General features: G+C 44.6%; 1 protein-coding gene across 3 annotated transcripts in view; it reads left to right on the forward strand.

Annotated features, from left to right (window-relative positions):
* Positions 1 to 38: 38 nt before the first annotated feature.
* The window catches only part of IP6K1 (inositol hexakisphosphate kinase 1), a 36,517-nt gene continuing 15,304 nt past the window's right edge, over positions 39 to 21,251 (forward strand). Inside the window, exons 1-4 of one of the 3 annotated variants that reach the window (XM_035558213.2) lie at positions 39 to 153; positions 489 to 544; positions 5,014 to 5,113; positions 7,081 to 7,126. The gene's annotated coding sequence lies outside the window, so the exon portion shown is untranslated. The remainder of the gene's footprint in view (positions 154 to 488; positions 545 to 5,013; positions 5,114 to 7,080; positions 7,127 to 21,251) is intronic. The other 2 variants (XM_035558215.2, XM_035558216.2) reach the window with 2 other exon arrangements.

Raw genomic sequence — 21,251 nt, forward strand, 5'->3', positions numbered from 1 at the left:
GCGGGCTTTGGACGGCGCGGTTGCTATGACGGCCGGGCCCGGGCCCCGCCTCGCCGGCGGCCGCCATCTTGTTGTTGATTGGAACGGCGGGCGGCGGCGGCGAGGGGGGGCGCGGGGTCAGCAGCCCCCGGGCGGGCAGGCGGAGCCGCCCCGGTGAGCCGCGGGGACCGGGAGCCGGTTCGGTTCGGTTGTGGTGCCCTGAGGGGAGGGAGGCGAGGAGCGGGCGCGGCCCCGGCCCCGTGACGAACGGACGGACGGGGTCCCGTGAGGGAAGGGGGGGGGGTCCCGTGAGGATGGTAGGGGTCCAGGCGCGGCCCCGCGAGGGACGGGGGGGCCCAAGCGCGGTCCCGTGAAGGGGGGGGCGGCCCAGGCGCGTCCCCGTGCGGGGCCCGTTGGGAGCAGGGCCCGGCGGGGAGCCCCCCCGAGGCGGGGAGCCGTGCCCGGCGCGCAGAGCGAGCGTCCCTCCCTTTGTGCCGTTCTCTCCGCAGAGGCTGCGTGCAGGAAGGAGCCCGGCGAGCCGCGCTGCTGACATGAAGCCAAGATGGTGAGGGAGCTGCTGGGGCTGGGGGCTCGTCCTGCGCCCCGGCGCCCTGCTGCAGGGGAAGGGGTGCGGGCTGGCCGTGGCACAGCTGCCTGCTCCTGGGCTTGCCGGAAGATGCCAGCCCGGTGTCCCTGGAGACAGATGTGCTCGTGGGTCTGCGGACCTGGATTGTAACCAACAGCCTTCCCCTGCGTTTCTGAGTGGGACTTGGGTTAGGAGGGGTGGTACTGAGTGCCGTTTGTATTTCCGTTGCTGTGAACTTACACTGATGCCAGGCTCGGTGTCCCTCCATCTTAAAGCTCTGAATCAGCAAGGCCTCTTTTTTCTTTCTAACAGTGTGCTTTAGCATGTGCTGCCTGTCTCACCTCAGCCTGTCTTGCTGTGTTTCTGCTTTCTTCGTTTCAGATTTATCTGGCTTACCTTGGTATTTAAAGCCCTCCTGAGATGAATCTAAAGATTGACCTTTGCTAACAAAGCACTAACTGGTGCGGTAGTGGTGTGGGCATGGGTCTTTATTTATTCTTGAAGTAACATTTTTGGGGTCGGTTGACTGATTTTTGTAAAGGTAATGGGTGGTTTGTCTCGCAAGGTAGTGTACTACAATGTCTCGTGCAAAGTCTTTTTCTAGTGAACTACCACGTGTGGCTGATAAGTGATCTGTGTGCTTATGATCAGGTTTTCAAGTGAGAAAAATACTGTGTTCTTGTTATATGTCACCGAACTAGGACTTTAATTCCTTTTTGCCAGAAAATCTGACAGAAGCCGGTAAGAGGTTTAAATGCATCATTTATTAGGTGTCTTCACCATAACCCTAAACAGGCCTATTAGGGACATCTTAATCCTACATAACAGACAGTTCCTTGTCACTGAGATTGAGAAGTATTTTTCTGTGGTTGGGTGCAGGTAGCACTGCCCTAAGGTAAGTGCTTTATATTGGTGCTGGAAGCAATGTGGTCGGCTTTGAAAAGGTTAAGTCTTGCATACCACGATAACATTGGATTGATGCTTCAACCACGTAAAACTCTTATTTTCCATCTCTTTGAGTTGTCCTATGGCTGAATTTTCATCTGATAGCATTAGGAAGAGTTTTATTTGCTCCCTAGCTCTTCCAGCACAACTGTTTCTAGCTGTCTAGCTCAACAACCTTTGCCATCCTGATTAGAATTTGAAGTGTCCTTTTCATGGCAGAGCCTCTGTTTCCACCCTAATAAGGACTTCTGGGAGAGCAGGGGGAAGGGATCTTGGACTCTTTGAGGCAAAAGTTGAATGTATTTGAAGTCATTACAGCAGGAATCTGAAGACGATGGGTGGGAAGGGTGGTGTTCTCTTCTGAGCACTGTGTGCGCTTTTCCTGGGATAGCTTATCCTGTAGTTCTCCAGCAGGCCCCTGATGGCAGTTTTGCATGTTTTTTACATAGAAAAAAGAGCAAGTGAGCACAATTCACTGTTGAAATGAGAAAGGGGGAGTTTCTGGGATCTGCTTCCAGTCACCGAGAGTTTCAGTTGCAGCACCTTCTGTGTGTAGCTCCACGGTCACTTTAAGCTCGTGTAAGTATAGACCCCGGCCACCAGGAGGGTCTTGCCCTCTCCCTGGTGCCAGCTGGGGTGTTTGTGCCCGTGGGAATCTGAGTTCCCTGCCTTACTGGTTTGACCAGGGAGCTGATCAAGCTGAAGACAAACGCCCCTCCCCACTTTCCTCCAGCTGTCTGTGCGTGTAAATGGCTTTGCTGGCGGTGAGATGATGGTGGGAATGAGTGGCTGGTGATGGAACCGAGCCGTATTCTTGTTCGGTGGTATGCGCACAGTGACTCTGGAATGCTGCAACAATGTTTATATACATATATAAACATGTATAAATACATACATACACAAATGTTTAAAGGATTTAGTGATTAGGAGAAACGTAACAGTAGTGATCGTGCTTCTTTCCTGCTGCTTTTTTGAGTGATATCTTTCTGTGCTTCATCATAAGGATGGCTGTACTGGGCATGTCCTTCTGGTCAAATACTCTAGAAAGCAAAATCAAAATTAGATGCCCTTTGGGGCATCCCCTGTGCGGTAGACTGTACAAGTCGCGCCAACAGCCTTGCAAGTTACTCTGTGGTGGTGTTGCCGATATTGAGAAGTCAAGGTTAAAATAGCAAGCATTCAGAGGTCAAAAAATGCCCAGGCTGAAGTTGTACAGGCAGCCGTAATCAGTTAATTAGCCTCCTGAACAAGCATTACAATTTATTCTTAATCATGCAGTTGCATGCTATTCTTGTCCACTCTAAGCTCCCTAGTTTTTTTTCTTCTCTCATTCCCTCCCCTACCTCCCCCCCCCGGAGCTTGTTCATTTATCAAACTCTGAAAATGTGACCTTGTGGAGCTTGACTAGCGCGAGGTGATGAGTCCTGTCCAGGCTGGGAGCTGTCTGTTGACCATCTGCTTACAGGATACAGTCTCTTGGTTTAGTGGGTCGTCAGCTGCTCGCACAGATGTTGATCGCTTCTCTTTTTAGATTTCAGTTTTTAGTAGATCCCCCTGTTTCTAAAGGTTGCCGTGGGTCTGGTGAGTTTTGAATGGCATGCTGGCTTGTAAGATGACACTGTCTTGTGGTTTCCCTCAGAATAAGCAATGTAGGTGTTAAGTTTGAAGCTGAATATCCACAGCCTTTACTTTAAAGGAGGTGTGTTTCTGTCATCTGTGGTTGAAGCCATAGGAAATCTGACGAAGGCTTTTTTGGGGCCGTTACTCAGGCATTGCACTGTAACCTTGGCACTTCACTTGCTGCCATTAGATTGCACAAATCTGCCCATCGTGAGTTAGCTTGTAACGTGTTTGAGACATGAGCATCAAAGTTCAGTGTTAGTGCTGGGGTTTATAATCTTGGAAGGCTGCGAGTTAGCATTGACAGAAAACTGCAGCCTGCCTGTTTCTTCCCCTTACTTCTGGCAGCGTCACCCCATCAGTTGCGGTGCTGGGCAGGATGTAGGCTTGAACTCGCAGTTTGTGTGTGGCAGCTCGGCAGAGCCCTTGCTCTGTGCTGCGTAATGTGACTTGCCTACAAACAGCTGCTGTTGTTTCCGACTTTGAGAAGTATCAAAAACCAGGCTACTAAATGCAAAGGGTCCCTAGTGAGCTCTGAAATGGGCGAGCTAGAAGAAGGAGTGAAAAAGAAAATGCGACAGAAACCTCTGCAAGAATCGTGTCAAGTGTTTGCATTCCTCACTGTAAACTGAAGGAACCCCTCGGATGTAGGGAGGAGCAGCTGGCAGTCTTCCTTTTATATTCCTGCTGTGACAGGAATGCAGAGCAGGATGCTGGCGAGTGTTTAATCTCAGGTTTGTTGCTGCTGTCATAAGGGTGGGAGGGGAGGAAGAAGAAGTGCCTGCATGGCTGCTTAGTTTCTGTTTTGCAGGCATTGCTTGTACGCAGTGCTTGTGCTGTTCCGATGTGGCAGCAGCTGTTATTTTTGGCTTTCCCAGTGTGCTGTTCGAGGAGATGGACTTTCTGATGGGTGCAGTTCTCTCCGTTGGCATCTTGGGGTGCTTGTGCTTCTTGTATAGTCCCCATCAGGTGCTAACTACCCAGCAGATAGCACTGAGGTGCAAGTTATTTGCCTTCATTAATTTCTACGTGCATTTTCAGTGGTGTTAACTGTGTATTAAAGACATGCGTCTTTAAGCTTTCTTTTACTTTGCATAACCGCTGTCAGTATGTGGACAGTTTCATTCACAAAAAAGGATTTTATCCCCTTCCCTTGGAGAAAGGGAATAAACTTTGCCATTACAGGATGCCTCTCTATCTGTACAGTGGTATCCACAGTGCTGATGACATTGGTGCATTTTTTTCTGTTTAAACATAACATGGGTGTAACTGCCATAATTATTTTAGTAGAAGATTGGTGCCAACCAAATCTGATAAAAGCAGTAAAAAAGGTTATGAGACTTAATATGCGTGTCCTGGTAGGATGTTGCTACGTGTGGTTAAGAGCTCTGGCAGATAAGCTGTCTCTGATTTAGCTTTTGTAGTTAGAAAGGTTATCTCCTCCACCAGCTGTACTGCTTCTTTGCCAAAAGTTACCTCCCTGGTATTAGGAGCTGCAACAGTGCCTGCTCAGCTGCTGCAGTTTAATGCGCTATGCTTCAACCTTTCTTCGTTGATATCCATCAGTGTGCTGTCTTGCGAACCAGGCCGGAGGAAGAGCAGACACGCACCCCCTTCTGCTCCACCTGCTGGTTGGCCATTTTCAGCTGAAGGATGGAGGAGGCATTTGGGATCAGCGGTCCCCGTAAATTTGTTAGAGCGCCTGTCAGAGCCCTGGCAAGTGTGTGAGAGTATTTGCGTCCTGGAAGGCGCTCACTGTGAGCTCTGGTCCCGGCCTTGAGAGAAAGGGTGATCTCAAACATTCTGAACTGATGAAGCAGGTAAAGGTCTAAACAAAAGCTAAGCTAGTCCTTGCTAACTTGTTTCCGTACAACATCTTGCAGGCTGACTTGCTTCTGGCATCCTGTTCCCTCTTGATTGTGAGAGGTTGGCTCCATATTCCAGTGACTGTTCAACAGAGGGAGCTTGGGTGACATCTCTAAGGTAACTTTTCTGTTTTGCCCAGAATACAAATGCGGCCATGTGAAATTGTGATGCAGAGAGAACTTAGCTGCTTGCTTTTTACCTCTCATTTCATAATTTTATCCTTCAAGTATATGGTTTGTAGGAAGTATGCTCTCGTCTCTTCAGAGGAAACTACAGGAACACCCAGGTAAATGCAATAAACCATAGTGAAAAGCTCAGTCCTGTCTTACATTGATTAACTTTTAATCAAATCAACGTCAATTCTTTATAAAAAGAACTAAGCTGCCAGGATTTGGAGGACAACTCTATTATGCTTTAGCAATTCTGGTCATTTAGGTGCCTGAATTGCTGCAGTTTCCTTGCGATAATTTCAGAACTTGATTGCTGTCTGCCTTTTTTTCTTTCTGTTTTGAGTTCAGTTTGGTGAAAGACAATAATATGGCTTGTGAGTCTTCCAGGCTGAAAGGTTGCTTTGTGCTCTTCTGAGTCTTTTGAGTTTGGAATAAGCTCTAGTATACCTGCTGTTTTCCACTGATGCTTTATCATCAAAGCTAGGACTCAGTAGTAGTAACTGTGGTTTGAGCATTTGTTTGCCAAACAGACTTGAATGTTTTCATTTTCTCAGGAGACCGCAGTGTTTTAGATAGTGGTTGTGTGGCACAGATCACCTCTTTGGTGGGGAGGACCCTGGCCTGGGGATCTAACAGTCTTTGCTAGTTTGCAATGGGTAATGATCAAAAAGTGCCAAGCTCCACAGCTACCTTCTTGGGGCAGAGCGAGAGGAGTGGTACAGTGTCTTCTCTGCAGGGGTTTCTCCTGTGTCTTTGTCACAGCCGACTTGTGGCAGATTCAAGTGCTGATTCAAAGCTGAAATATTGTATAGCTCATATTCTGCGGCGATGGTGCTTTTTTTTTTTTTTTCCCTCCATGTGGTTGTATGCTGAGCTACGTTTTCCCCTTTTTTTAAACTGTTGGTGAACTTAAATAAAATAGTGCCTCAGCCTTAATTCAGGTCAGTTGTCCACTGTTGGTATTGAAATGTTGCCAAGCATTTTAAAAGTGAATTTAGAAACATTAGATAGGCACACGAAGATAGGGCTGGCTGTTTGTTCTACATCCTTTGACAGTACTGTCTAAGCAGCTTAAGCTTGCGTGGGGAGGGCAGTCATGATCTCGTTATAGCTAACTATAGGTGATAAGCAGCTTTGACCACCAAAATCAGCGCACCAGAGTATGCAGATGTTAGTGAGGTATTTAAAGCAGGAAGGGTTTGGGAGAGAAGCCTGGGGGACTGCATAGCCCTGTGTCGTAGTGGCAGAATCAAACCAAGGAGGAACTTCCATGAAGACATCGGAGCCATTGCGGAACATCAAGTGTAACTGCGCTCTTGTGGTGCTCGCAGCAGTGTTGTGACTTGTAAGCAAAACTAGCCAAGTCCTGGAGCTTTGGAAGGCCCTCACAATGTTTGCTGCTGCCTAGTGGAAGGAATACTTCACTTCTCCTCCAAACTCTGGTCTGTGGGTAAAGCTGCGTTAGCAAACCTGGGGAGGCATACCTGTCAGATTCAAGGGGGTTGACTCTCTCGTGCAAAACACGGGTGGAAAATAAGAAAGACCTTCTTATCCTCAGACTTTTAAGTCTGTCTCAAAAGGATTGTTAAAGCAGTCTGAAGGATCAGTTTGTGTTAAAACACTTTTACCTTTTTTTTTTTTTGTAGATTGTTGTGGAGTTAAGTTGTTGAAGAAAACAAAAACCCACATCAGGTTTATCATGAATATACAGATTTTTGCCTAGATGAAGTGTGACTATATGCAAGATAATTGTGGGTGTCCTTACTTTTGAAAATATTGGAATGCTTTGCTTTATTTCCCATTTGGACTGAGTCTTGTCAGTGGATTTGTTTGTTTGTTTTAAGCTGCCCAAGTGGCATTTTCTTTGGTTGGGTACAAATCTTCTTTATGTAACGAAGTCTTAATTTTTTGCAGTTCTTATCACAAACATTGGCCTGAATACACTTACTAAAATTTGAAGGTAAGCTAAATCTGAATAATAAGTGTTATCTGGAGTGTTTTAAATATCTTCTGTTTTCATAGAACTGAGAGAAAATGGCTAACACCGTTAGCCAGGCAGAACGGGTAGCACTGGTTTCAGATAGGTTTTACTCTTTATTCTTCAGGTGCTGTGCACGCTGCTATTTTTTTTGTGTAGTATCAGCACTCTGTTTTTTTTTTTCTCAAGTAAAACTGCTGTTATTTATTCTTTATTTTAGTTAAGTGAGATCAAATGCATCTTTGTTACTGTGGTCTGTTTGTTAGTTGTGTAGCATCCTTAGGGCTGAAACTTCCATGTGTGTTTCAGCAGTTGAGAATAAAGAGAAACTGTTGACGGTTTGGCTTGCGTAATACCAAAGTCTTAGAAAAATGATTTCTGATTTATAAATGCGGCTTGACCCAAATATTCTTAGTTCAAATTGTTAAGGGTACTAGATCTGTCATTCACCGGGCAGAAGTAAACCAATCTCTTTATGCACTGCTGTTTTCCTAAAACCTGGCAATTAAAGGTTACAATTTAGATTGTGAAGTGTTTCCAGACTGTTTCTTTTCCTTCATCCTATTGTGTTATGACAACCAGAAGAAAATTCAATACCTCTAAGAAATTCTGGTAAGCAGTGTCATGCAATAGTGAGTTGGGCAGCTTGACTCTTTTGTGAGCAGAAAGCAGTTCGTTGTTTCAGAATTGCTTTCATTTGCAGTTTTCTTACTGTCTTCTTAGAACGGTTATTTTTTTTTACCCATAGTGCTTATTAGTTTGTCTTTCAGTCTGAGAAGCTACACTTCTGACAGCTGTAATCACACTGTATTGAACTGGGGAAGAAAAAGATTAAATTTGCTTTCCCTAGCTACGTATGGCCTGTGACTTATTGGAACCCCAGTAGCCCAGCTGGCTGTGAGACGTCTGATTTGGCGGACTGGTGCTTAGTAGAAGCTGCAACATGGTGTTCCGGTAGCTTTAGAGGAATCTAAGGTGTGAAAAATCAAGGTGGTTTTTATACTCTTGGGACAGACCTGCTATTAAAAGTGAACTTGCCACAGTCTGTGTTCTCAAAATGGATGTGTGTTGTGCCTTTTAGCACATGGGGTAAAAATCATTTATATACATACATGCAGATGTCGCACCTCATGGATGCAGAACATCTGACGTTAGATCAGGTTTAACAAATGACTTTTTGTTTTGACTTCAGAACTCCGTTACTTAGCCAGTGAGCTCAGTTGTAATTGGCATTCTCGTTGGAGAGAGCTTCGAGCTCTGCTTACGCAGCTTAACATCCAGATAAGATACTGGAAGTTTGACCTGTAGAGTGTTTATAAGAACTTGTTTGCAAACGCTGCAGTGAATAGGAAGTTAAGTATAGGCTTCATCTGATTCTTCACTTCTGTTGAAAAGGAGAAGTCTTGTGTTTCAAGCCTTCAGCAAAGAACTGGCTGCTGTGGTAGAGTGTTCTGAGGCCTGCTGTCTGGTGTTGGCATATGGAATAAGAAGAGAAATAATGAAGACTTGGAGTATTAAAGGGCTCTTCCCTTTGGAAGGAGCTTGAAAATACAGTAGGGTGAATTGTGTTCAGGGACTGTTGCTTTGGCATCTAGGAGCACCCTTTTCCTTCAGTATTGCTTTTTGCAAAGCCCGTGTTATGTTGAGCTCATGAGAAGTCTGAGGCTTGCTAGAAGAAAGCACCAAAGGATGGCAGTGCTGGCTCCTGGTCTGGTGAAATGATCTTGCAGACATTTTAAATGCCAGGTTTTGTTTTTCGCCCTTCAAAACGCATAGCATCTTGCCGAGCTTGAAGCTGCGACTAGCTGTCCAATCTGTATATCTTCTGAGAAGATAGCCTCAGGTTCAGATTGCCTTTCATTCTCATTCGAGTGGCTGGGGGCATCTGTGTTAACTCTTTGTCCTTCACCTTCCAGAGCATACTGCAAGCCACAGAACAACTCCAGAGTTACTTTAGATTTTCAATATGAGTGATTGAGTGTCTTGCAGACTATGCTAATCACTAGAAGGGTAAGAGAATAACAAAAGGCCTAGATCACAATCCCTTTCGTGACCCTGAGTTTTATGTTATATATGTTTTGCCATATTGGATTTTTTAATGTCACTGGGAATGCGAGAGTGTCCTTGTATGAAATAAATACTCTTTTGCCTTGTGGCCAGTTTCAAACTAAATCAGCTAAAGGGTCATTTGGTTAGGAAAATTAAACTGATGACAAGTAAGGGGCATAGGTTTGCAGTGCAATGATGTGGCTTTAAATCCCTGTGGATGTGCTTATAAGGTCGTTTCTCCTACAAATGCTTGGGACAGCTGCATTAATCAGCATGTTCATCCATGCTAGTGCAGCTCTACAAGTGGAATCCCTTAATGTAGATACAGTTACAGTGGCAGAACCACGCTTTTAAAATCTTGTTTTGCTTTGGATATTGAGATGAGAGACAGTGGTGTGACTGCTTCTTTGTCATTGTGACTAGCACATGAGCTACCAGCACTCTTTCCAAGGAAAAAAGGATCGTGTGAGTAGGTAGAAAAGTAGGACTCCAGTGTATAACTTTTCCAATTGGATTTTTTTTTTACCAGCAATGTTTATTTTTTTTTTTAATGGGGGGGGGGAGAGGAGGGTGGAAGGGAGGAAAGGCAAGGGGCAGTCCTCTGTCGGTTGGTCTAATAAAGAGATTTTACCTCTCCTTGCAGACCTTGTTATATTTATTCCAGAATGTGTATCTACTCAGCATCATAGAGCAACCTGCAGGTCACTTTTCTCATATGATAAACTGTGTCCTGGGCATTAAAAGGCATTATAGTCTGGAGCACAGTGCATCTGGCTGCTCTGGACTTGTCTGCCTCCCTGACCTTCCTCAGCTGCTTAAGAAAGACCCGGATTTTGTTTAGTGTCAGTGCCTTTGAACTACGTTAGCAGAAGAAAGTACTAGATAACAGCTGTTCCTTCTGCTTCTGGCACAAGAACTTGTTTACCAGGGAGAAGTGAGTTTGTTTGGATAATCCTGCTTTTATGCTCTTAAATCTTTCTGTGGAACTGATGTGCTTCTAGATTGTCCTTCTCTGTTTATGCCATTTTGAGCAGAAAAGTTGCTAAAGGCTTTGATTCTTTGGCCAAACACAGCACTACGTTCAATTGAAAGCAGCAGTGCCGTAATTTTGGTCTGTATGAACAGACTCAGCTCAAGTTTAGATGGATTGTGACGCAGATCATTGCGATCTGGAGAAGTTAACTATCAGGTAAGATGAAGTCGAACTGGAATGCAAGGGGTTTGCGGAAAATGAAATGATCTCCAAACTGCCCTCTTTTCAAAACAGTATGCAGATAGTTTTCTTGACTATCCTGCTGTTCCTTTTTGAAATGCTGTTTTGCCAATGATTAAAGGACACCAGGACTGAGTGGTTTGACCAAGATTGCTGAAACCTTCAGTGAAGCACCAACACCAGTGACCTATTCCTGGTTCTTTTCTTTGATTGCATCTTGCTGCTTTGTTTAGATCACCTCATGTAGTTGATGGTGGTTGTCTGAAGAGTCTCTTACCCAAGTCAGGGCGCTTTTCTGATCGGTTAAACTACAGTGGAGAGGTGTAAGAATTGCTTTATTTCTCCTGGCTTTAAATGTTTTAATGCAGTTTGGGGCCTGCTGAATAGAAGTGTTCTCTTTTTCTGTGTGGGGAAACTTACAGGCATAGCTGAAGCAAAATGTTTGTTCAGCCTTACCTGCATGGTCAGACAGAGAAAATTGCAATGCAAGTGACCTCCCTGCCTTTTTGCACTCAAACTCAACTCTGACGGTGCATCTGCCTGGGTACGTCAGATTAAAGTCGTCTTGGGTAGTGAAATTCTAGGTGGTGTGAGGCTGGGAAGCTTACTGTTCCTGCCTTCCTTTACCTGGAGGGATAGGTGGAACTTATTCAGACAGTGTATTAAAGTCACAACATTCATCTGTTTTTACTCAAAGGTGCTGTTTGTGTGTCATCTGTAGTTTTGGCAGAACTTTCGCAGGTCAGGATGTTACTCTGATGTGGTCTGGTGGTGGCAAGACCACAGGCAAGAGAGGTGAGACTCGTGCCATAGCTAAACATACGTCTGTTTGTGGGCACGAGTGAGAAGTTGGGTATAGTACTGTCATGTTTACTTATTTGGATCTTAAGCTTGTCCTCTTTGTAGAAGCATGAGCGGTATTGAATGGGCATTGCTCCAGATTTCTGGAAGGCAGAGATCCTGTAGTCCCTTTAAGAAGCCAGTTGCTGGGAATCCCTTTATCTAATGATGTTCCTTTCCATGTAATTAATTCTCAGACAGCTCAGGAAAAAGCAATGTATAGAACTGAGGAGGAGATGGATCAGAGTGGTGTCACAGTCCACAGCGTATCATAATAATTGTAAAGTTGCTTTACAGAGTGTTTGAAGCAAGCCAAATTAAATGTGGGTTTTGAAAGGCATTAAAGAAGAGATTAGCTTGCTTGTGATGGTTCTTTGTGGCAAGTTGGTGTTTGGCTTTGATGAACTCTCAGACTTGATAGGTTTAAATCTAGATTTTGTCCTCATTCCTAGGAAACAAAACTTTTGTGCTGCAGTCACTATGCTCCATGGCTTTGGAAAGCGCCTTCGCTTTGTCATGGCTGGGAGCAGGATGTGGGGTCTTTGCTTGTCTTTCTTCAGTAGCCCACAGGTAAAGCAGGACAAGAGGAGTGCTTGATTATCTGGGGAAGTTTTCTGAGCAGCAGTGTATTGCAGGGCTGTACTCTGGAGGTGAAGGGGAAACAGAATTCTTCGTTAATGCTATGAAAGGCAAAAATGCACACATTGTAGCACACTTTCATTGTTAGTGGTGTGAGGCAGAAGCAGGTGGGAGAGCTTTTCTCCACTGGCCCCGATGAGGTTTGTTTGTCTTTTGCATTAAGATCTCGAGATAAGCGTTGGCAAGTCACTGCAACAGGATTTTTGCTGAAGTCAGCCCTCAGTCAGCAGCTTAATAGAGTATAATTTCCGTTACTTGTGGAGAAGGCTTATGAGCAGTTAATGCATATCATGCAAGTTTTGCTCTGGTTGCTATCTTGCCCTTCATTTTGGGGAAGGGGTGGAGATACTGGGGGGAAAGGACAGGGAGTCTGCATTGCGTATCTGCATCACAACCTGGGCAGTGAATTGGCTTAGTCATAACAGTTGGGCTGTAGTGGGTTGTCAGGCCGCTTTCCGGCAGGTACGAGTTTCTCTGTGGCTTTAGTGTGTGGATAGAGAAAACCCAGCTTGAGTCAGTCTCTGCTGAAGGAGATGTGCTTAATTATACCCGTGTCTTTGCTAAAGGGAGTCCTGCCTGGGGCAAAAGCACCTTCTGGTTTTCTTTGGTTGTTAGCCCAAGCAAACAATTTTATCTTTGCAAATATATATCGAAGTTTTCAAATCCACCTCCTTCCCAGAAGGGGGCAGGGGAGACTTAGAAGTTCTGGAGTCCGATAAAAATGTACTTTTGTTTTTGTGTTACGTCTCCATGCTTGCTTTCAGACACAGCAGGCATTGCCATCACGTTGGTGGTGTGGGCGTGCACAAAGAGATGCAACAAACCTGCAGCAGTGACCTCGGCTACAAATGTTTTGTCCTCTGGTTCCCCTTTCACTCGGGGAGCATTAAAACAGCTTTGAGTTTTCTCTTGCCACTCCCGCATATCTTGTACTGAGATATTAGGCATGTAAAGACCACGAGAACATGGAGGCATCAGAAATCATCGTCCGTTCTATACCTAGAGCAGTTTGGCTGCTTTGCATCTGTGTGGGTAACAGTTCTTTATTCCACTTTGTAAATTCTTCTTAATTAAAGCTGAGAAGTTTCTCCGTGAAACTTTAAGGTTTTTTGGGAGGGCCTAGGCTTGCTCTTCATGGAGGTGGCTTCCCCATGTTAAAGTTACTCAGCCTTGCCAACAATGGGGGAGAGGTGCTGTTGCCTAGCACGTTAGAAATGGGGCCACGCAACTCTCCAGTGAGTTGGTTTTGCATCCTGCAAAGAGACCTGTGGTTTCTCTGACCACCTGGAATACAGACAGAACAAACTCAGCTAAGTTAGGCTGCATTTCTGTCTTTGAATGGTGGAAGCAGCTACTTTCTCTCAGGACAATGTCTGTTCCAGTGCCCCTGATAGTCCCACAAAATTCTTGTGAGTGAGTTGGGACATTATGGTCTGGATGGCTGGTGTATGAATATAAGCACACCAGGGAATGCTGCAAAGAGTAAATGGAGTCAGAGGAGGATGAAGTGGTAACTCCGAGAGCTCCTTCAACACAGCAGGATATGATAGCTTTTGAAAGTAGGCTCTTAATCTTTCTTTTCCTCCTGAACGTTGTTCTTTACTACAGCGCGATAAGGACGGATGGATGGCAGCATTTAAAAGTCTGTTTGGCTGAAATTCATCAGTCTTGTTACTTATCAGTGTAGATTAGTCAGTCTTTTAGTGGTGTATATGGGGAGGTTGACGTGAACGTTCTTCGAGAGTACCTTGCTTTGTTTTTTACTCGGTCTTCTGCATACATGCGATAACCACTGGACTGCGGCTGTGTGCAGTGCACGGCTCTTCTGGACTCTTCTTAAGCCAGTCAAAGCTGGTGTGAGCTCTCGTGGAAGACGTGTGTGGAATGCTGAGAGGCCATCTTGCTTAAAAAAAAAAAAAGGCTCAAAATGTAAAATAACTTAAGTTTCAGCTGGTTACAGCCTCCTTGGGTTTGACCCACCTTCCAGTATAGCAGGTGAGCTGGAGGTTTTTGCCAGTCCAGGCCTACCATGTCCTTTGATTTCTCTTCAGTATCCCTAAGGTTTTTCCTGTGGCATTATGTTCAGGGGGTAGCAAATGGCGTATGATACCACAGGAGATGTCACCTCCAGCCCACCCTCCAAACTCAAAGTGGCACGAAGATCTGGATTTCACAACTTGTGGAAGTTGCAGGGTAAACACTAGGGAATGTTTGATAATCTTTTGGGGATTCCCAGCCTGGAAGAGTACTGTTTCATTAGGGCTGCACAGGCTGAGGAATATCTGCTTGTGCCTGAGGAACTGTAATTTCAAAATTCATTATGTGGTGCTTGCTGTGGGATTCTTTTCTCTGTTATTGCCGTTGCTGCCTCGCTGCAGCTGGTGCTGCACTTTGGCATTAAGAATTCACATTATGCTGTCTAATGTGGTAGTGTGCTAAATTAAGGTGCCGGTTATGAACAAAGAGGTTAATGGTCTTACATAACATTTGTCTTGATTTTTTTTTTGTTGGTGCAGAATTAAAAATAGCGATCAGAAGTTCTGTTTTGTCCTAGTTGTGGAACTTTCTGTGGAAATCAGTTATCTGCAGCAACTGCAATTTTTTATCAGTTGTTTTTCCCACTTAAAAGCATCATAATTCAGAAGTTGAGAACAGATATGAAAGTCCAAGATCGCCACAAGCTACTTATGTTTATCTTTCAGTTATTGGTCTCTTAGAAGGCTGTTGGTCGTCCTATTTTACCAAAACTACTTAAGGAATACAGTTGAGTTCTGCTACATTTATAACTTCCGTAGCATCTATTCACAAGTTTGATTCCTTATGGCTTTTGTGCTGCTTTGGTTAGCAGTGTAGCTTCTACATACTGGTTAAAACACACAACTCTTGGCTTACCCTAGCTATCGCGCTGTGTGGTCTAAAACAGCCAAAGCCTCAGTGTTCTTACAGACGCATCTGAGAAGCTCTTCTGCTGTGTTTGTCACATGCTTCTCTTATTCCTGAGCACATTTTAATCATTTGTCCCAAACCAGAACGGACTGTAGCCATTGAGATTACCTCTTCAGTGTTTATTCTCCTCATAAATCTCTGTTCCCAGCGATGCCGTATACTTACCTGTTCCTACCCATTAAGGTTTCTCTTCGTGAAAACTTATATTTTTCATAACTGCAGAATTCATAATATGTTTTAACTTATTACATTGTGAAGGCAAAACTGTTTATGTTCACCTGCACAGCAGCATGTGGTGCTTCATGTCCATGCGCTATTAATGGTAATAGGGAAATAATTTCCTGATCGTTGTCTAGGACTTGCTGCACAGACAACATTCAGAAATGTCCAAACGGTGTTTTGTTGCAAGCTGCAAAAAAATATGAATGTGGAGCAAAAATTGTCCTGAAATTCTTTGTTTCTGATCTCTCTGAAAATCAAAGATTTATGGAACTGAATTTGATTCAGTCCATCCCTTGGTTTTCCATTTGAGGTGCCAGTGTGTTTTTTGCAGTGCATTACTGCTCCCCACTTATTTAAATACACCTGGGCTTAGTGCTCGCTGAGATATTCCCTTTGATTTGTGCAGTCTGTGCATAAGCTGTGGGAAGCTCTGAACTATACTCATTAGTCTTCCCCTATTTTTTTTGTCATATAATGATCCCAAGCTCTTTAATTTTTCCTTGATTAAAATACCTGCTTCCCAGGGTAGTCTGCAGCCTGCATGTGGAAATAAGCTGAACTAGCGTGTGTGTGGAGACACTAGGCAGAGCCACAGCTGGGTGTGTGGCAGCCACAAATCGGCATCCCCCTAAGCACCAATGGCTGTAGCTTTTCCTACTCATGTTAGAGGTTCCATTTAAAGTCTTGTCTTCAAGCAGTGGCCTCGAATTCCTCAAGTATCTTTCTTATTTTGTCTTGTCCCTTCGCTCTTATCAGCAGCATTGATGTGGAATATCAGTGGCAGACCAGTAGCTGAGCAGAGGTCTCCCAAGGGTAGGATTCGTAACCCTCCTAAAGGAGGGGAGAATCAAAGAGACCTTGAGAGGCCGCCTTCTGTGGGGTGAGAAACAAGCCCTGTGTGAAGCTTTACCTCTTTGTGAGCAGTTTCTCTCCCTTTTTCATACTTCATCGCACGGCAGCGGGAAGCAGATCTGAATGAGTCCTGCAAGAGTCTTGACAGTTTGTAAAAACTCAGGTTTGCACAAGCAAAGACCATCTATGAGAAGACAGCTGTGCGTGTATGGATTGATAACCTTCTGTGACGGTGTTATGAAGGCTTGCTCTGTGCAGGTATTAGTCTGTTAGTCACGAGATGCTTAGGGCATGCTTTGATCTACGTGTAACCACGTGCTTCTGCTTAGTGCTGTGCAGCTTTACCCTAGCCTTATTTTGTCACGTGCATATTTTACTTGTTTGGAGAGCTGTGGGGAAAGTCAAGTGTCTAAATGCAGTCCTAAATGATGTCTTTACCAAATTTTCATAATGTTTAAAAATCTTTTTAATATTTTCTATTTAAAGATAAATACTTCCAATGTTTGATCACTAAGTGTCAGCAGTCAAGAATTTATTAAGATAAACTTCCTACTTTATGATTTATGATATTCTAGTGATTTATGAAGATGTTAGTGCTGCTGTTCTCTTTGAAGAAACCTAACTCTTGTGCAAGGTTGTCCAACTACAGTAGTGCTAGAAACGGTCTTGCATGCTCAAGAGAGAGACACAGCTTTAGCTCTGAATTTTGGAGGAGAGAATTGTATGGAAGTAGCCTGGACTTCAGTGTACTGACCTCTAAGTGGCAGCAAGATGACCTGCAGAAGTTGAATTTGCAGTACCCGTGAGGTAAAACTAGGTCTTCCAGGAATGCCCTGTTTGATCAAGGCTGTGTCCAGAGGTAGGTGTTAGGAGCAGTGCCAAGAGCTAGCTAAAACAGGTGTCGGTCATGTGGAAACGGTTTCAGGTTAAAGTCATCAAACATACCTTAGGAGTAAGTGAAATTCTTCTGAGAAGACCCTATAATGTCACTAGCATTAAGGTACCGCAGTGCGCAGCAAACGGTGAAGTGCGAGGTCTCCAGCAGACGAGAGGTACATGCACGCAGCTTTTGGGCTGCTTCTGGCAGCACGAGACCCCTTTTTGGCGAGGTAGGGGATGAAGTGCTAGTTCCAGCTTCACGTCACCTTCAGCGTCACTGCAGCGTACCTGGAGAGGCTGTCCCCTCTCTGGGTCTGACAGACATAACCCAGGCAGCAGTTTCTAAGAATTCTTTGTTGTTCATGAATCAGTGTTGTTTGTATAATGTTGTTGTCGCTGATTCTCCTGGCTTTGCTCCTCAGTGCTGCTTGCACATGCTGCTGCTGGTTGCCATGCCTTAGTTAAACACAACGGGCTGTTTCTCACCCTCACCTATATACGTACGTTTTAGTAGCTCTCTTGCTCTGAAAGTAATGCTGGCAACAAATAAATCAGGTTTATTTTTGAGGAAATAGGATGTCGGGAGTATTAATGATGTGTTGTGAGAACTCAGTGTGAAGAATTAACTGTTCATTTTCTTATATGCAATTTAAATCTTTTGTACAAAAGTTTGTTTTTATATAAACGTTATTTATGCAAAATTTCACAGCAAGACTATGATGAGTAAGAGTACAGCTTCACAGTTACTTGAAGCTGAGCTTTAGCCTTTCTTCCCCTACGTTTAGTTGGTTTCCTGTCTGTGTTTTGATGCTTTTGGGTCTGTTGAAGCACGTGGTTCAGATTTGTTAGGACCTCGTCGAGCTGGGCCAGAGCTGACCCGGCTGGATTAGACAAGGAGCTTCTTGTTTTGTTTTCTGTGTTGCACACCTAGTTTCCTACCAGATCAGGACCTTAATCTAACCGTTGGCAAGAATGCTGGTAGAAAGCAGATGCTGGGAGAGTTGAAAGTGTTGAATGACCTTTCTGTTGGGAGCAGCAATGTGTCTCTTTAAAGTCACGGTGAGACTTCTGAGCACGTGGTTGCAGGACAGTTGAAGTTAAATAACATTGGCACTGCTTCTCCTCTGCGTGCCTTCCTCTCTGCTGGATGATTCTCCCCTTTCCTTTCAGTAGCATTGGCATTAAACCAGTTCAGGAAGCCATGCTGGCGAAAACATTTTTTTCCTCAGGTTAATTTTTTTTTGCCAGCTTAGTTTCTGTGCAGGATCCGGGTGAGTGCCACTGCTGACTCAGGGGAGAGGATGGGGTTGACGAGTGCTGACTTGGATTTTACTTGAGCCATCGTGGAGCTATACACTGAGATGCGTGTTAAGGAACAAAACAAGATTTGCCAAATACCGGTTTTGTTAGTTTTCTGTCTCCTCATGGATTGATTTGACATCTTGTACAAAGCGAGGCTGCTGAACAGCCTAGAGACTGATTCTTCTCTTCTAGAGCAGACACAACAGGAACTGTAGAAATCTCAGTTTCCTGAAGCTGTTTCATTAACATGCCTCATACCCTGCTCTAGAAGTCAAATCTTAGTAGTTATTCATTCTTTTGTGTTGTCTCTTCAATGAGAAAGCCTTACATAATGGCCTGTGATGTGTCTGATGTGGGTACCTGCCACCAGCTGAAAGCAGAGAACTGAGAACGAAGACCTTTCAAGTAGGTTGCTAAGCAGCCATCCAATGGGAAGTATTTTCAGTTTTTCAGTTGGTTTTGTTTCAAGCAGTATTTGAGCTGGTAATTTGGGAAAAGAGCCTTCAGTCTTTCTGTTGCGGTCATTTCTAAAGCATGCTAGCATTTCATCATTGCCTAGTGCTTATTTTGGTTTTCCATCTTTGACTTACATGGAAGTACAAAAATCAGGTTCAGGATTGGTAAAACTGCAGATCAGCTCCCTGCTCCTTGAATGTCACTGTCTTCAAAGCAGTGGGAATGTGTACGTCACATAGGCTTGAGGGTTGTTTTTTTTGGAATGGGAGATCACCAAGAGAGTTAATAGTTAGGCAATTTCTATGAGAGTTTTGTTTCAGAATTTGGCCCAAAGCTGTTCGTTCGCATCAGTGACTCTTAGTCATGTTTTTATATTTATTTCAGTGTTTAGACTGCAAAATGACATAACTTAGGACGAGCAGCAGCTCAAGGGAACTTGGTAGCCATGCCATAGTTGTAGGATACTCATCAGTGTGACCTCATTTTGTCTCAGAGACCCTCTGTGCAGTCGCAAACAGCAGCAATAAAATACCCTACGTGTTCAGTTCAGTAAGTAATCCTGTTCTACAGCAACTGTGAAATAAGAGTTGAGCTGGGAATGTAAATGTTGGCTTTAGGCACAGAGATAACTATCAGCAGTTCTGGCACCTTGTGCTGATACAACTGTTTGTACAGCTGCACAATAGATTGTGGATCTGACCTGAGTTGAAAAGTGATCCTTAAAAACAAAACAAAACAAAAAATGCTGGTTTATTTTTAACTTCAGTCGGTTCCCTGGTTTGTTTCGGTGCAAACAGTTCTACCAGCAGAGCGGAGTTGAGTGGGAGGGTGCTTTTCGTGCTGGTACAGCTGTCAAAGGGTTGTCTGTGTAACCATGCTCTGAAGAAATAGCTGAAGGAGGAATTAGAAACTGATTTGTCACAGTTGGTGCCAAAAGAAGTCTGAACATAAATCATTTCTCTTTTTTTTTGAAGCCAGGCAATTGGATTGAGTTGGTTTCATTGTAGAGGATCACTTTAAAGAGAAACCAAAACAAGCAGTTGTCTCCACCCCAAAATTTGCCGTCTTATCAAACTAGGGAGAACATGGTGGATGAATAAAGTATCAACATGCACCTTTTGCTTGTGCAGATCAAGCCTTTGCATGTTTTCTGACTCTGATATTTCAGAGCGAGAGAGATGCAGAGCTAGCTGTACACCCAGTTTTTTCCCCTCAATTCAATGTTTTACATGTTCTGAAAGTAAAAACTAAGTTTATGAAGTGCAGGTGTATGAAACTTCTTGTTTAACTTCTAATTTCATTTTTTCTTCTCAGAATTTCTTGTAAGATAGTTCTGAAAGAGGTTCATACGTGTGCCTTGCTCTTGAGTCAGGAGAGTTGACTGTTTTCCTCTTGCAGAATCCTCGCTTCAGCCTCTGTGCTTTGCTTTCCACGTGTGGCAGGTAAGAACCATTAAATCAACATTTAGTTTTGGTTCCTGTCAACCACCTGAAGTCTGAAAACTGACTGTTGCCGCACTCATCTGGATTTGGGTGCCCTCACTGGAATTTTCTCATGTTCTTGCACAAGCTGGGAGGATCCTTCCCTATCTTCCCACCAGCTTTCCAGCTGTCTCGTTAGCAGCCCGAGGGACACCAGCCGAAGATGCAGAGCCACCCCTACTTGTCGAGTCTGTGTGGAGGTGTGAGTGGGAGGTCAAGCTCTAGAGCTGCTTGCGCAGTGTGCGATGACAGCATCTTTCAGCTCTGGAGCCAGTCGTTACTCTGGAGGTGATTAGGCTGAACTGACTTCTCGGCTCTGGCTTTGACACCTCCAGGGGCTCCCAGGAGGTGTTTAACCTGGAGAAGGTGGGGTGGGAGCTTGCTTACAAGGTGTTAGTATTTCTCTTCACCATCGTGGCACAAACCTGAGACTTAGAACTCCCCTGCTTGCCGTGAGTTCTTACCTGTTTGATTGGGCAGCCGCTCTGGCACGGAGCACTCCTCCCCAGTGCCACCCACTTGGCTGAGCTCTGTGCGTGCTACCACAAGCTCACACCTTCTGATTCTCTGCCAGCAGTGGTTTGCTGCGCAGGGTGTCTGTCCTCTAGTTCAGCACGAGCACCGCCAGCACTGACTCATGCTTTGGTGGGTGTTGTGTCAGCAGGCTGTTGCGGTGCGTTCACCTGCTCAGCTCTCACCTTTTGATGCCGTGGAGGCTGTGGAACTTGGTACCTGCAGCTGACATGAAAGCGCTTCGTTTCTGAACGTGCGCTTTGTGCTGAACTCAGCAGAGCTACTCCATTCTCTTCCTGTACTGGAGAGGATTCTGGCTGGAGTTACCAGGAGGATCCTGTAGTCCTTCAGGACTTCCTTAGGGATGTGACTGGTTTATTTAAGCTCTACTCGTGTGGAAGAGGACGAGGTCTGTGACTGAAGAGCAAGAATGCTTTGCTACCAGCATTAATGAAAACTTTAAACCTAGGATTTTTTGAGGCAGGACATGAAATTGTTCCCTCTGCTTATTCAGACTAGAAGTTGAGTTGCAAATTCTTTCCAAGTTAGTTTTTGAGCCAGGCCTCTCTCATGGGATCAATGTGACTGTTTGTGAATGGAAGGACCAGAGTTTTCTGCTGTTGACCCCGCTGATAAGCTTTCTGCTATGAGCCCCTTCAAGAAGTGTTATTTATTCTTTTTTCCCTTGATGGGTTAAGTCGATTCTTGTGGCTTG

This window comes from Cygnus atratus, chromosome 10, assembly GCF_013377495.2.
Source record: "Cygnus atratus isolate AKBS03 ecotype Queensland, Australia chromosome 10, CAtr_DNAZoo_HiC_assembly, whole genome shotgun sequence".
In the NCBI taxonomy this organism is placed as follows: domain Eukaryota; kingdom Metazoa; phylum Chordata; class Aves; order Anseriformes; family Anatidae; genus Cygnus; species Cygnus atratus.